The 12542-nt window shown below is 37.4% G+C and overlaps 1 protein-coding gene across 1 annotated transcript in view; it reads right to left on the bottom strand.

Annotated features, from left to right (window-relative positions):
* LOC123630521 (limbic system associated membrane protein) overlaps window positions 1-12542 on the bottom strand; it is a 599650-nt gene that overhangs the window by 375855 nt on the left and 211253 nt on the right. The gene's annotated exons all lie outside the window — the stretch shown is intronic.

Below are 12542 nucleotides of genomic sequence, written 5' to 3'. Positions count from 1 at the left end.
AAAGATTTCTGAGTGGGAGTGATGTTTAGGTGTGCTATTTAGAGAAAGAAATGTAAAGAAATCTTCACTAGGATGTTAGAAATCTTGGTGGAAATTTCTGTGAGGAAATCATAACTTAATAGAAAAATTAGTGTTGAGATATATGCTTATGAATCATCAGTATTTTTTTCAGAATAAAAGCTAAAGGAAATCTGGAGCTGGGTGGGAAGAAGACTGTGTAGAGAAGCTTGGCCAATATCTCCTTTTAAGAAATATGTGATCAATTTTTTCTCAAAACTTCAAAACTCAGCTCCATTGTCACTTCTTCCAGGATGCCCTCCCTGCCGCTCAATCCCATTAGGTATCCTTTCTCTTTGCCTCCAATCATACTCCAGTTGCACCAGCACTATACTCAACCACTTTATTATCTTAACTCATTTGCATGCATTTTATCCCCACTGAAGTAAAGTTTCCTTAATACTGGGACTGTGTCTTATTCAATTTTGTGGTCCCAGACACATCACAGTTCTTATCACAGAGTAGAAGTCTAGTGCAAGCCACTAGAATAAATGAATGAAACAGTGAGTAAATGAAGAAATAAATAAAATGAAGAACAATGAGACAGAGAATTATCAGACATATGTGTAGGCCAGAAGTAAAATGAAGACAAGGCAAAGTTTCAAGGTTAACAGTATGAAATACTATGGAGCCGTCAAGGAGAGTGAGATCAGAAGAAGGACTTTATCAGATTAAGCATATAATATTTAATTGGAGGCTTCTTTTAAAAAAAAGAAAATCATTTCAAGGGACAGAGGTCAGAATCTGATTCTTTGATGCATTTATGGAAGGGAGGAGGTGGTTGCAGCAACCATTGACTGTATGCAAGTAAATTTAGAAAATTAAGGAAAGTGCATGTGCAGATATTTGTATTGGTTGACAGAGCTTATGTTTTTGGAAGAAATGAGCTTTAATATGTTTGGCAAATGATACAGATTTGCATGTGGGGGGAACTGAAAAGGTACATAGACAGAAACAGGACTGAAGGATATAGTAATACAATGAGAATGGGCAGAGGGATGCCTTATAATTTTACTGCTATTCACAGTTTCACTTCACACACACACACAAACAAGACACATGCACAGCTTTATGCATAGCAGGTATTTCCCAGCCACTTGTTGATCAACTAATAAGAGGCTGAACAGTTGACACTAAATGCTAGGCAGGGCCGGGAGCGGTGGCTCATGCCTGTAATCCTAGCACTCTGGGAGGCCGAGGCAGGAGGATCACTCAAGGTCAGGAGTTCGAGACCAGCCTGAGCAAGAGCGAGACCCCCGTCTCTACTAAAAAAAAAAAAAAGGAAATAAATGATCTGGACAGCTAAAAATATATATGGAAAAAATTAGCCAGGCATGGTGGCACATGCCTATAGTCCCAGCTACTCAGGAGGCTGAGGCAGAAGGATTGCTTGAGCCCAGGAGTTTGAGGTTGCTGTGAGCTAGGCTGATGCTACGGCACTCTAGCCCAGGCAAGAGAGTGAGACGCTGTCTCAAAAAAATAAATAAATAAATAAATAAATAAATGCTAGGCAGGAGAGAGGACACCCTTTTCTACTGATACTCTGACATTCAGGAAGCTTCAACCACACTATTGAGAGAAGGGGAATAACAACTGGCAAGCTGTAAGAGGTGGTTTTTCTGCCACATGATGAAGTTGAGGACAGCATCATGTGGATATTGTTTCCTAAGCCTAGTAATGATTTGAAATGTGCCACTCCCAGTTAACAGCCTGATATAGCCCATCTGTTTTTCTAATGACAGTGGATTTTTCGGAAAAAAAAAAAAAAAAAAGTAGTTGTGATATTCTCATCTACTGTACAAGGCAATTTATGAGAGACAAAGTCTAGCTTCCTGGCCTTGCTTCTCTCTCGCTTTCAGACAATCAGCTCATGACCCCGAACAGAAGACATATAGCCCCAGTGGCTTCAAATGTTATTTGTCATGAAATCACCCAGTCCCCTTTAAAATCCTGCTAGAGAGCTTGGTTCAGTGGCCTTCTGCAGCTGTGAATTCAACAGGTTAAAGCTACATCTTGTGAAAAGTGTTGATTTGTTCTAAATTTACCACCCACTAATGCCGTGGAGTGACCCTTTGTTCTCCTATGAAGCAACCGGAAAAAAAGCAAGAGAAAGCGGCAGCCCAGCTCAGGTAAGCCTGGTGCTGCAGTGTTTTCCCTTTTCTTGTTCTCTTCTATTTGTAGGTAAATAAGCATCCAAGCTCCTGTCTGCAAAATTCAGCGCAAGCTCCCACCACCTTGTCAAACTCTTCAAGGGAAACATTATTGCCTTAATTGCTTGAACCCAATTTGCATAATATGGAGTTCTGACAGCCACAAAAACAGGGATGCAAAAAGGAGATTAACAAGTGAGGTGCACGCTTAGCCAACCCTGCGCAGTTTGGAAAGGAGAGCAGAGAAGAATTCATCGGATGGGTGGGTTAGCTGTTTCATCTGCTCTCTGTCCCTCCCCCATGTACCTCCTCGTCTTCATCCCACTTTCAGATTTGTTTGTTTTTCATTTGCATTCACTGGCTCCTAGCATGTGCCCAGACTGTAAATTGCCATTCCTAGCAGAGCCTCCTTCAGGCCCTGGTAAAGCTCAGGCAGCACCAGCCAGTACAGATTTAAAAACAGCCTTGCCTTTTTACACCAAGCTCATCCAAACAGTCAAAATGTTAACACTTCTTGGGAAGGCGGCGACGGTGTCTTACTCATCTTTGTGCCTTTAGCATCTTTTCATAAGACTAAATTGATTTCTCTGGAAGAATCACGTATAGTCAACTTGTCTCTGCGACTCCCATCAGGACCCTCCTATGCATGGCTGGCAGAGTCCCCCCAGCCCCCAGGGCAGACGTCTGTGCCATTCTCTCGTGGAGTATTTTGGGATTCTTGCTGCCTACAGGTTAACAGACCCCTTAAAAGAGCCTCTCATCTAGATCCAGTCACCCTGCATTATTTCTGTGAAAGGAAAATGTTCCACCTACTGAGGCTTTGGCCCCCAGAGGTATAGAAACTGTAAGCTGCATTTCCCTGCCACTCAGCCAGCTGGCTGAAGCTGTTAACATACAGTGGACTTGGAGTGACTCCTTTCTCCTAGATACCCACACCTTAAATGGACCTAACTGGAGACATTTCCCTGACCAATAATAAATGGGACTTATTTTAACCAATTTTGGAGAGACCGAGGACTCATTCTGTCCTATCAAGGGTGCTAGCTTTTCATTTTTAATTAGCGTAAACACCTCAAGTGTTTTCCATTCCATTACTCAGGAAACCCTAACATTTCACCTCAGTAAACTCCTTAGTGGTGTTGCCTGACAAGTTAACAAACTCTCCTCCTCCCATGCGGTCTTTGATTTATTCTTTTACTGTTGAGATTCCAGGTGTGCCCTTGCCTCTGTCTCTTTTTCACATTTTACTTGAGCCAATACTGCCCTTGTCCCATCCATCCACACCCTATCTTTAGCTCCTTCCTACACATATTCAGTACTAGTACCAGTAACTCCTGCTCCAGAGAATCTTTCCTACTCACCAATAAACTCTTGGATGCTGCCACTTTTGCCTTCTGGTCTGGAAGTCCCCGCCTCTTTGCAAGTTAAGCATCCAAGCCCCCAATCATTATAGAAAAGCACCGCTAAAGTTACCAGAAGAGAAGACACATTGAAATGTGTTCTTTGTATGTTGTTGAAGTATACAAACACAATTGGTTTTTATGTATTGATTTTGTATCCAACCACTTTCTTAAACTATTTTATAGGTTCTAAGAGTGTATAAATCCCCTATATTTTCTACAGATAATAAGAGCTTTATTTCTTGCCTTCCAATTTTCATTTCTTTATTGTTGTTTCTTGTCTTGCTGCTGTGGCTACGAAGCTTTAGATGGAATGTCATATTGAGGATATCTCCCTGATATTTAAGGCAAGGGTTAATTTTACCATTAAGTATTTTGCTATTTTTTTTCAGTAGATTTCCTTTATGAGATCAGGAAGTTCCCTTTAATCTGAATTTACAAACTATTTTTTTTTATCAAATGTTTTTTCTCAATTTTATTGATTTATATAAACACTCTTCTAAATTTTTACTCTATTTTTAGCAATATTTTTTTAATTTATTTTGTTCCTATGCATATAGTTTTCCAGTCTTTGTGAATATATGTGATTATATAAGCCAGTAGTGTTCAAACTGAGGTATTTTGTGTGTACACTGTGATTTCAGTGTGTATGTATGTTTATATGTGAACAAAGTGGGAGGGGTTTGATTTTGAAGAACTAAGAGTTAAGGTGGACCCCAAAGAAAAACATACAGTGATCAATGAGTTGGCTGGTATTTTATTCTTAATCTAGAATCTCAAACTAAACAAATACATTTTAGGATTTTATTTTTTTAACTGTTTGCCTAGTAGAAATTGTTTAGAAATAAATCATATACATTTGGGTTTTCTGTCTTATGTTTTATTTGTGATAATGTTGATGATGATGATGATTTGGAAACATAAATACGGTAGCTTAGAACAGAAGTAGACAGAACTTCTAATAGTGAATGACTGAAAAGTCGGAGATAGATAATCAACAAGCAAGAACCATAAAGGAAATGAAATCAACATGGTAAAGAGATATCTGCAATCCCATGTTCATTTTCAGCATTTTTCACAATAGCCAAGATCAACCTAAATGTCTATCAACGATTACTAAAGGAAAATGTGGTGTGTATACACACACACACACACACACACACACACACACACACACACACTGGAATAGTATTCAGCCTTAAAAAAGAAAGAAATCCTGTCATTGTCAACAACAGGGATGAACCTGGAGGATATTATGTTAAGTAATAAAGCCAAGTACAGAAAGATTTGCATGATCTCAGTTATATGTGAAATATAAAAATGCAAAACTGATAGAAACAGAGAGTAGAATGGTAGTTACCAGGATTTGGGAGGGCAGAGAACTTGGGAGATACTGGTCAAAGGATACAAAATTTCACTTAGACAGAAGGAATAAATTCAAGAGAGCTGTTGTACAATATGGTGACCATAGTACACAATATATTATATAATTGAAAATTGTTAAGAGAATAGACTTTAAATAAATAATAAATAAGTATATAAGGTAATGAATATGTTAATTAGCTTGATTTAGCCATTCAACAATGTATACGTGTTTCAAAGCATCATGTTGTACATAAGTATATAATATTTTTGTCAATTAAAAAAATAAACAATAATAAAACAGCAATAAGCAAGATCACATTAAGCTAGATTGAATTTATACTGTTAACCCAGAAATATGGGAAAGCCAAGGACTTTTAGAGTATTTAAAAAAATACTGAGAAACTAAAAAGGATTAGGTGGGCTGGCCCTATATTCACAGCTTAAACGTGGTAATGGGCAGCAATGTGCTGATTTTATATGTATATGATTAAACTCCTATTAGGTGTCCCATATTCGGGCCCTGGACTTAAGAGAACTAGTCCATCTGGCAAAATAATGAAAAGTGATTTGGTGTCAGAATTTATCTCAAAGGAAGAGGTTCGTATCACTTCTTGTGACATGTTAATGAGGACTATGCCATCTTCTAGCCCTTATTTTCACATAAAAGTAAAATGTGGCCAGGTCCAGTGGCTCACACCTGTAATCCTAGCACTCTGGGAGGCCGAGGTGGGAGGATCGCTTAAGGTCAGGAGTTCAAGACCAACCTGAGCAAGAGCGAGACCCTCGTCACTACAAAAAATAGAAAAACTTAGCTAGGCGTGGTGTGAAGCACCTATAGTCCCAGCTACTTGGGAGGCTGGGGCAGTAGGATCACTTGAGCCCAGGAGTTTGAGGTTTCAGTAAGCTATGATGATGCCACTGCACTCTAGCCAGGGTGACAGAGTGAGACTCTAAGAAACAGAAACAAAAACAAAAACAAAAATGTGAGAAATGGGCAGCAGAGAGATGGTAGTAGAAGACATTGATTTCACAGGTTGAAGCTTGTGTCAGTATTCTGATTGTGCTGCCATATATGTAACAGAAGAGAGAAGTCAAATTACAACTGGGTTCTTATGGTGATAAAAACTATGAAAAGAATGCTAAGAAAGGAGACTTTTACCCTATCCAGTGACACAGGATTTTATTGCTTGACACAGTTTGTTGAGCAGCCATGAGGCAATTCACAGCCTAGTACTTCTGGAAAATAATGAACCATGTGTGCTGTGATATCAAGTAAATGGAATTGGAATTGAGAGAATGCTTATGATCAGCCAATCGGAAAGATGCACAAAGTTCAGTTCTAGGTGCAAAATGATTCAGAAGTGATGAGTTACCCCTGAACAAATTTTAAAGATGTCAAAGGTGAAGGATTTTGTGGGGTTTTTTTCATTTATGACAATACCATAATGTTTCCTGATAAAGATCAGAATAAAATAAACAGCCACTTTTAAACAGAATAGAAGAAGAAGTAATTGAAAAATGAGTCTATAAAGACTGACATTCTCCTGAGTACATTCACTTTGCAATTTCACTTTTACAATTTACCCTGCTAAAGCAGAGATTTAATTTAGAGAATTTTGTTTAGAGACAATATAAGACTTCAAAGAAACTACAGAAGTAAAATGAGCTTCAAAGACATCCTTCTGAGTTGATTAGATACTACAAATGTATATTTAAACATTTAATGACCATCTAACTAATGTTTAAAGCTTATAAAAATCATCAAAATATGTTTTGGAGTTACAAATTTATGTAAGTGCATGTTCTTTGTAGCATTCTTCCCTCTCTATGAGTTGGGTGAGTATAACCATGTGTATACACATTGGGGTAAGGGAACAGGGGCAGTAGGCAGAGAAACTGATTTATTTGTCTCTAAGCACTGAGTTCCCTTTACTGCAGTAAAGGTGTAACCTGTGTGAAAATATGCAAAGATTTTAAGTCTCATCAGTAAGTGAGACGTTCTAGTAACAAGAGAATTTGCAATGAATCACTTCATAATTTGTGCATGTTAAAACTATATTCAAAGATCCTGAAGCTTCAATGTCCATGACCATTTCTCCTCTTATAATATTTATGGGTAAATACCCAGAAGTGGGACTGCTGAATCACATTGCAGTTCTATTTCTAAATTTTTTTGTGAAAACTCCATACTGTTTTTCATAGCAGCTACATTATTTTGAATTAAAATCAGGATCCCAAAGAGATATTAACACTATGTTCATTGCATCACTAGTCACAATAGCCGAGATGTGGAAACAAGCTAAATGTCCATTGACAGATGAATGGACATAGAAAATGTAGTATATGCACATAATGAAATACTATTCAGCTTTTAAAAAGGAGATTCTGCACTATGGTATGATATGGACGGATGGAGCTTGGAGACACTATGCTAAGTGAAATAAGCCAGTCACATAAAGACAAACACTGCATAATTCCACTTATATGAGGTATCTAAAATAATCAGATTCATAGAATCACAAAGTGGAATGGTTGTTGCCAGGGACTGGGAGCAGGGGGAAATGAGAAATTACTAATCAATGGGTATAAAGTTTCAGTTGAGCAAGCTGAATAAGCTCTAGAGATCTGCTGTACAATATTATAGAGAGAGTCAGCAATAATGTATTGTACACTTAAAAATTTGTTGAGAAATCTTACATTGTGTTCTTACCACAACAAATTAAAAAGAGAATGTAAAAATTATTAATCAGTGCTACAAATTTTAAATATATAAATTCAATTCTAAACTTTTAATGGAATTTAATGGCAAATTATGATTCAAAATAAAATTGTTTGCTTTCTGAGATGCTTATCATTATTTCAGCTAATGTGTAAATAAAGCTCAGCTCTGTAGATCAGGTCCTGTTTAAACAATTGATCATTTTATAAAATGCCCTGTAACCCAGATTCAGCCTAGAGTGAAAGTGTATTGCTCATCTCTCTATTATAAAATGTTCCTCTGCTGAAAAGCCAGAAATCAGGTTATATCTTGTGGCACAAGACCCTGGGTTTTCTGTTTAGAATGTGTGTCCTCATCTAAAGAGTAAGAATGTGCCTTTAAAAATATATGAAGGAGCCAGCAGGGGAGAAGCACAACAGTCATCCCTAAGCAATAAAAAGAGTAATGGAAAGAGGAAAAATATTGAATCTCAACAGACTGTGACTAAATATTTTTAAAAGTCTTAGAAGAGCTGAAAGGTAATAAAATAACTAGACTTCAAAAAATACTAACTGGACTTGACAATGATACTTTGGGTCATCTTTATTTATTTGTCCATCTGTTAGTTGAATAAACATTATAAGAGCTCAGCATGTGCAGAACACTATACTGGATACCTTGGGGATGGATGATCCAAGAATAGGGGACATTGTCCCTGTCCTCAAGAATCTTACAAAATGTACTGTCATAAAAAGGAAAACAAAAATAAAGGAACAAATAAAGGAAAAAAATGCTGAAGGTTGCTCTGGCCAACTGTGAGATGTTCTCCAATACTCATTCTCCTTTTCATCTATAATGGAGTCTTAGCTGGTCCTTGGTCACTCAGGGAAGACTATTTCCCAGCCTTCCTTGCAGTGGGGTGTAAACATAAGGTCAATTTCTGGTTAATTCAATGTGAGTGCAAGCGATACGTGAGACTTCCAACTGTGCTCTCCAAAGTATTGAGCACTGCTTTGAAACCTTTCTCATAGCCTGCTGCTGCAAGAAGGTGAGAAGAAAAACAATTGCCTGGGTCTCAGAGGTGGAGGCCACTTATTGAAGATGTAAACCCACCTTCAGTAAGACCACCTATTTCTCAACTGTTAACTGAGAGAAATGAGATTCTATTGCATTTCAGCCACTGTTTTTTTGTTTGTTTCTTTTGTTTGTTTTCCTGATATGTTTGTTATAGACTCTTAGCCTGAATGCTAAATAATTTAGCTGCCAAGCAATCAAAGAGGTGAGTTTAATTAGAGAAGACGCCTTGGGTTGATTTTGAGGGAGATGATGGGCATGAATTGTCCAGGGACAAGTTTGTATGTACCGTGGCACAGTAATTAGGGTAAGCCATGGTAGGTGGAGATAACTGAGTTGATTAAAATGAAAAGGATTCACTAAGAAAGTGGTGAATAACAATATTCAAAGGATTGTAAAATCACAGTCATTCAGCGCTGTAAAGGGTTCCAGAGGTCATGTGATCTATTTCCCTTCCCTATACATGACCATTGCCTACAAAATTTGGAATAAGTAACCATGCAACAGCTGCTTGAACAGAACAGTTACTACCTCACAAAGGTGCACATCTGTTTCTATAGCTATAAATATTAGCAAATTCTTTCTTAGATGAATCTAAAATCCACCTATCCATAGTCTCCAGTCACTGGTTCAAGTTTTATTAATACAAGTGACACAAAAATAAGTTTAACTCTAGTAATATGTGACATCCCATTTAAATCTTAGTTTGCCATGCATTCCTTTAGCCTTTTTATTTTCATACTTGATCTTAGCCAAAAGGCCAAGCAGTGATAGTCTTTTTATTTTCAGATAAACTTCCTAAAGTTTTACTTGTCCCTCATCTCCCTTGACTTTCAGGCTCATTACTGTAGGGACCACTCTGTATAGGTGTTCTTCGGTTTATTGATGTTCTTGAAGTTCCAGAATTGAACATGCTACTCTAGGTGTGCTCTGATGAGCACAGAGGGGAAAAAAGTGACATTCACTGTCTTTATTCTGAGCAGTGTACATCTTGTAATAGAGCATAGGATCAAATTAGTTTATTTTTCCTGGAAGCACCACTTTAATATCTAAAACCAATTACTCTTACATCTTGTACAAGATGGTAAGGGAATAGGAGACTCTAGAAGAGGGGAAAGAGAAAAAAAGATTTTTGTAATAATATAATTCATGAAGTGATGAGGAAGTGGGAAACACAAGACAGTGTGTAAGAAAAAATTAGCAGGTGTAGTAATGAATTAGATGCGAATAGTAAAAAAGAAAAAAACTTCACTGAAATAACTATGAGTTTAAAACAGGAGGTTTAGGAAGAAGTGTTGAAGAGGAGGTATTAGAAAGGGGTGGAAATTTTTTTAGTTCTGTTGAAATATTCACAGCTAGTTTCTGCTTTACTTGATGTGGAAAGGAGAGAAACAAACTACTTTGGAAATAGATCATGTTCAGATGCAAAATGGGACAGGAAGAGGAATGCTTGTTCTTATGTACTGTTTAGAACCATGATGGGAGAAGAACAGATGGTTTGGTGGTTAAGATAAGCACTTAAAGTGAGGCTTTTCTTATCATAAGCTTATTTCAAACACCCAAGTTTCTTGAATCTGCAATATGACATTGGAAATATCACAATCAGGAAGCTTTTAAATGAGATTTCTGGCACTTCCTGAGGCAGTTGTATTCTCCCAAGACTGTTTTAATTAAGACTCAGGAGATTAATTCTCACTGCTGGTGGTTGTTGTGGTATGAGCCCACACCTTCACCAAACAGATAAATTCATGCAGGTAATTGAGCCAAAACACTTTAATATCAAGTCCCAAGGATTTGTGGCTGTTTTCATCAGCAAGCCTGTAGAGCTCAAGGAATCGCTCTTGAAAAAGCAAGAGCTAACACTCCACAAACTAAAGAAACTGAAGAATGTGTTCGTGCTATAGAAAAGTGACTGGCAACACAAAATAAAATATATCTGGCTTCAAATTCTAGCTCTTCTAACAGTGGTTGACTTTGCGCAAGTTATCCAATTCTCTGAGCTCTAATTTTATGATTTGTTCACAAATGCATGCATTCTTGCATTCATTTCTTCCAGATTACTTAAGTGCCTACTGAGCTCTGCACAGATATGAAGACATTGTCCCTGCCTCAAGGCATTCACAGTCCAGTGGGAAGCACATTAGATTGCAGTTTTCTCTTCACTTATTTTAAAGTGGTACCATGTGCCAAGCACTGTGCTAAACCTTTTACATAATATTTGCTTATTTATTTCACACAAAAGTTTTATGAAGATATTAGTATCTTCAGTTGCAAATAAGAATTAAGGACTAAAAAGGGTAGGTAATTTGCCCATGCTAATGTTTAAAATCAGGTATTTCTGATCCTGACACTTTTGTTCTCAACCTCTGTACCATGCTGCTTACAGAGGGACCCCTGAGGGCTTCCCACCTCAGGCCATAATCCAGGGAGTCCTTTGTAGGGTTTGGGGGAGGTTTTTATTCCTACTGTGGTTTGGGTGAAAAAAAAAACACATTTTAAAATTTGGTGCAAAGCATCTCTAGTCTTAATCTCTTTCAACATGTGAAATTGTTACTGAGCTGTTTGACAAGGCAACAAAGAATAGGGGATATGGATCATGTTGTCTTGGTACTCAGGAATGGGAGGCAAACGTGGAGCTGGGGAGGAAGGGAGAAAGAGAAATGGTGGAATCATTCCTTTTATGTAGTCATCTTCTAAGAACAGTAGGGCCCATTAGGTGTTGGAAAGGCAGACTTACAGACTGGGTTTAGGAGAAAGAAGATGCAGACTAATGATGTAATCGATCTCAGAAGGAAATAACATAAATCAAACAGCAAAATACTACCTATGGATACTACACATAGGGTATAATAAATTATAACAGGCTTTATCTGATGAGCTCTGTTTTAGAAAGTACAGAAACACTGGGTTTCTCCTGATTATTTGTTACTAGAATATATTTACAATTTTGCTGTTTAACTTAAAACACTCCTTGCTACCATCGTATGTCCTTTATCCCTGCCCCCATCGGCCAACAGTTCTCATTTACCAAATTCACTTCCCAGTGTATAGCACTGAGGTCTTCTGACATTAAAGTCACATGCCACCACACCAGGCTGCTTTCATTTTTAGTACCATGTAATCAGTCTCCAGCTTTTTAGTTTACTCTCAATGAGTTCAAATTTTCTTTTGGCAACAATTTATGCTTCTGCCCAAGCCCTAGTATTAAAAGAACTACATACATATACTTTTTTTTTTACTTTATTGTGGTAAGAACACTTGACATGACATCAATTCTCTTAACAAATTTTAAGTGTACAATACATTATTGTTGACCTTAAGTACAATATTGTACAGCAAATCTCTAGAGCTTACTCATCTTGCTTAACTGAAACTTTATGTCCATTGATTAGTAGCTTCCATTTCCCCTGCCCCCAATCCCTGGCAACTACCATTCCACTCATTGATTCTGTGAATTTGATTATTTTAGATACCTCGTATAAGTGGAATCATGCAGTTTTTGTCTTTCTGTGACTGACTTATTTCACTTAGCAAAATATCCTCAATCTATCCATGTTGTACCATATTGTGAAATCTCCTTTTTCTTAAGGCTGAATATAGTATTCCATTGTATGTAAATGCCACATTTTCTTTATTCATTCATCTGTCAATGGATATTTAGTTTGTTTTCAGTCTTGGCTATTGTGAATAGTGCTGTAATGAACATAGGAGTGCTAAGATCTCTTTGAGATTTTGCATTTAAATCTTTTGGATATATACTCAGAATGCAATCACTGGATCACGTGGCAGTTGTATTTT

Source organism: Lemur catta, chromosome 1, assembly GCF_020740605.2.
Source record: "Lemur catta isolate mLemCat1 chromosome 1, mLemCat1.pri, whole genome shotgun sequence".
Classification (NCBI taxonomy): Eukaryota; Metazoa; Chordata; class Mammalia; order Primates; family Lemuridae; genus Lemur; species Lemur catta.
Note: the sequence above shows the minus strand (reverse complement) of the source record. Positions and strands in the feature narration are given on the sequence as shown.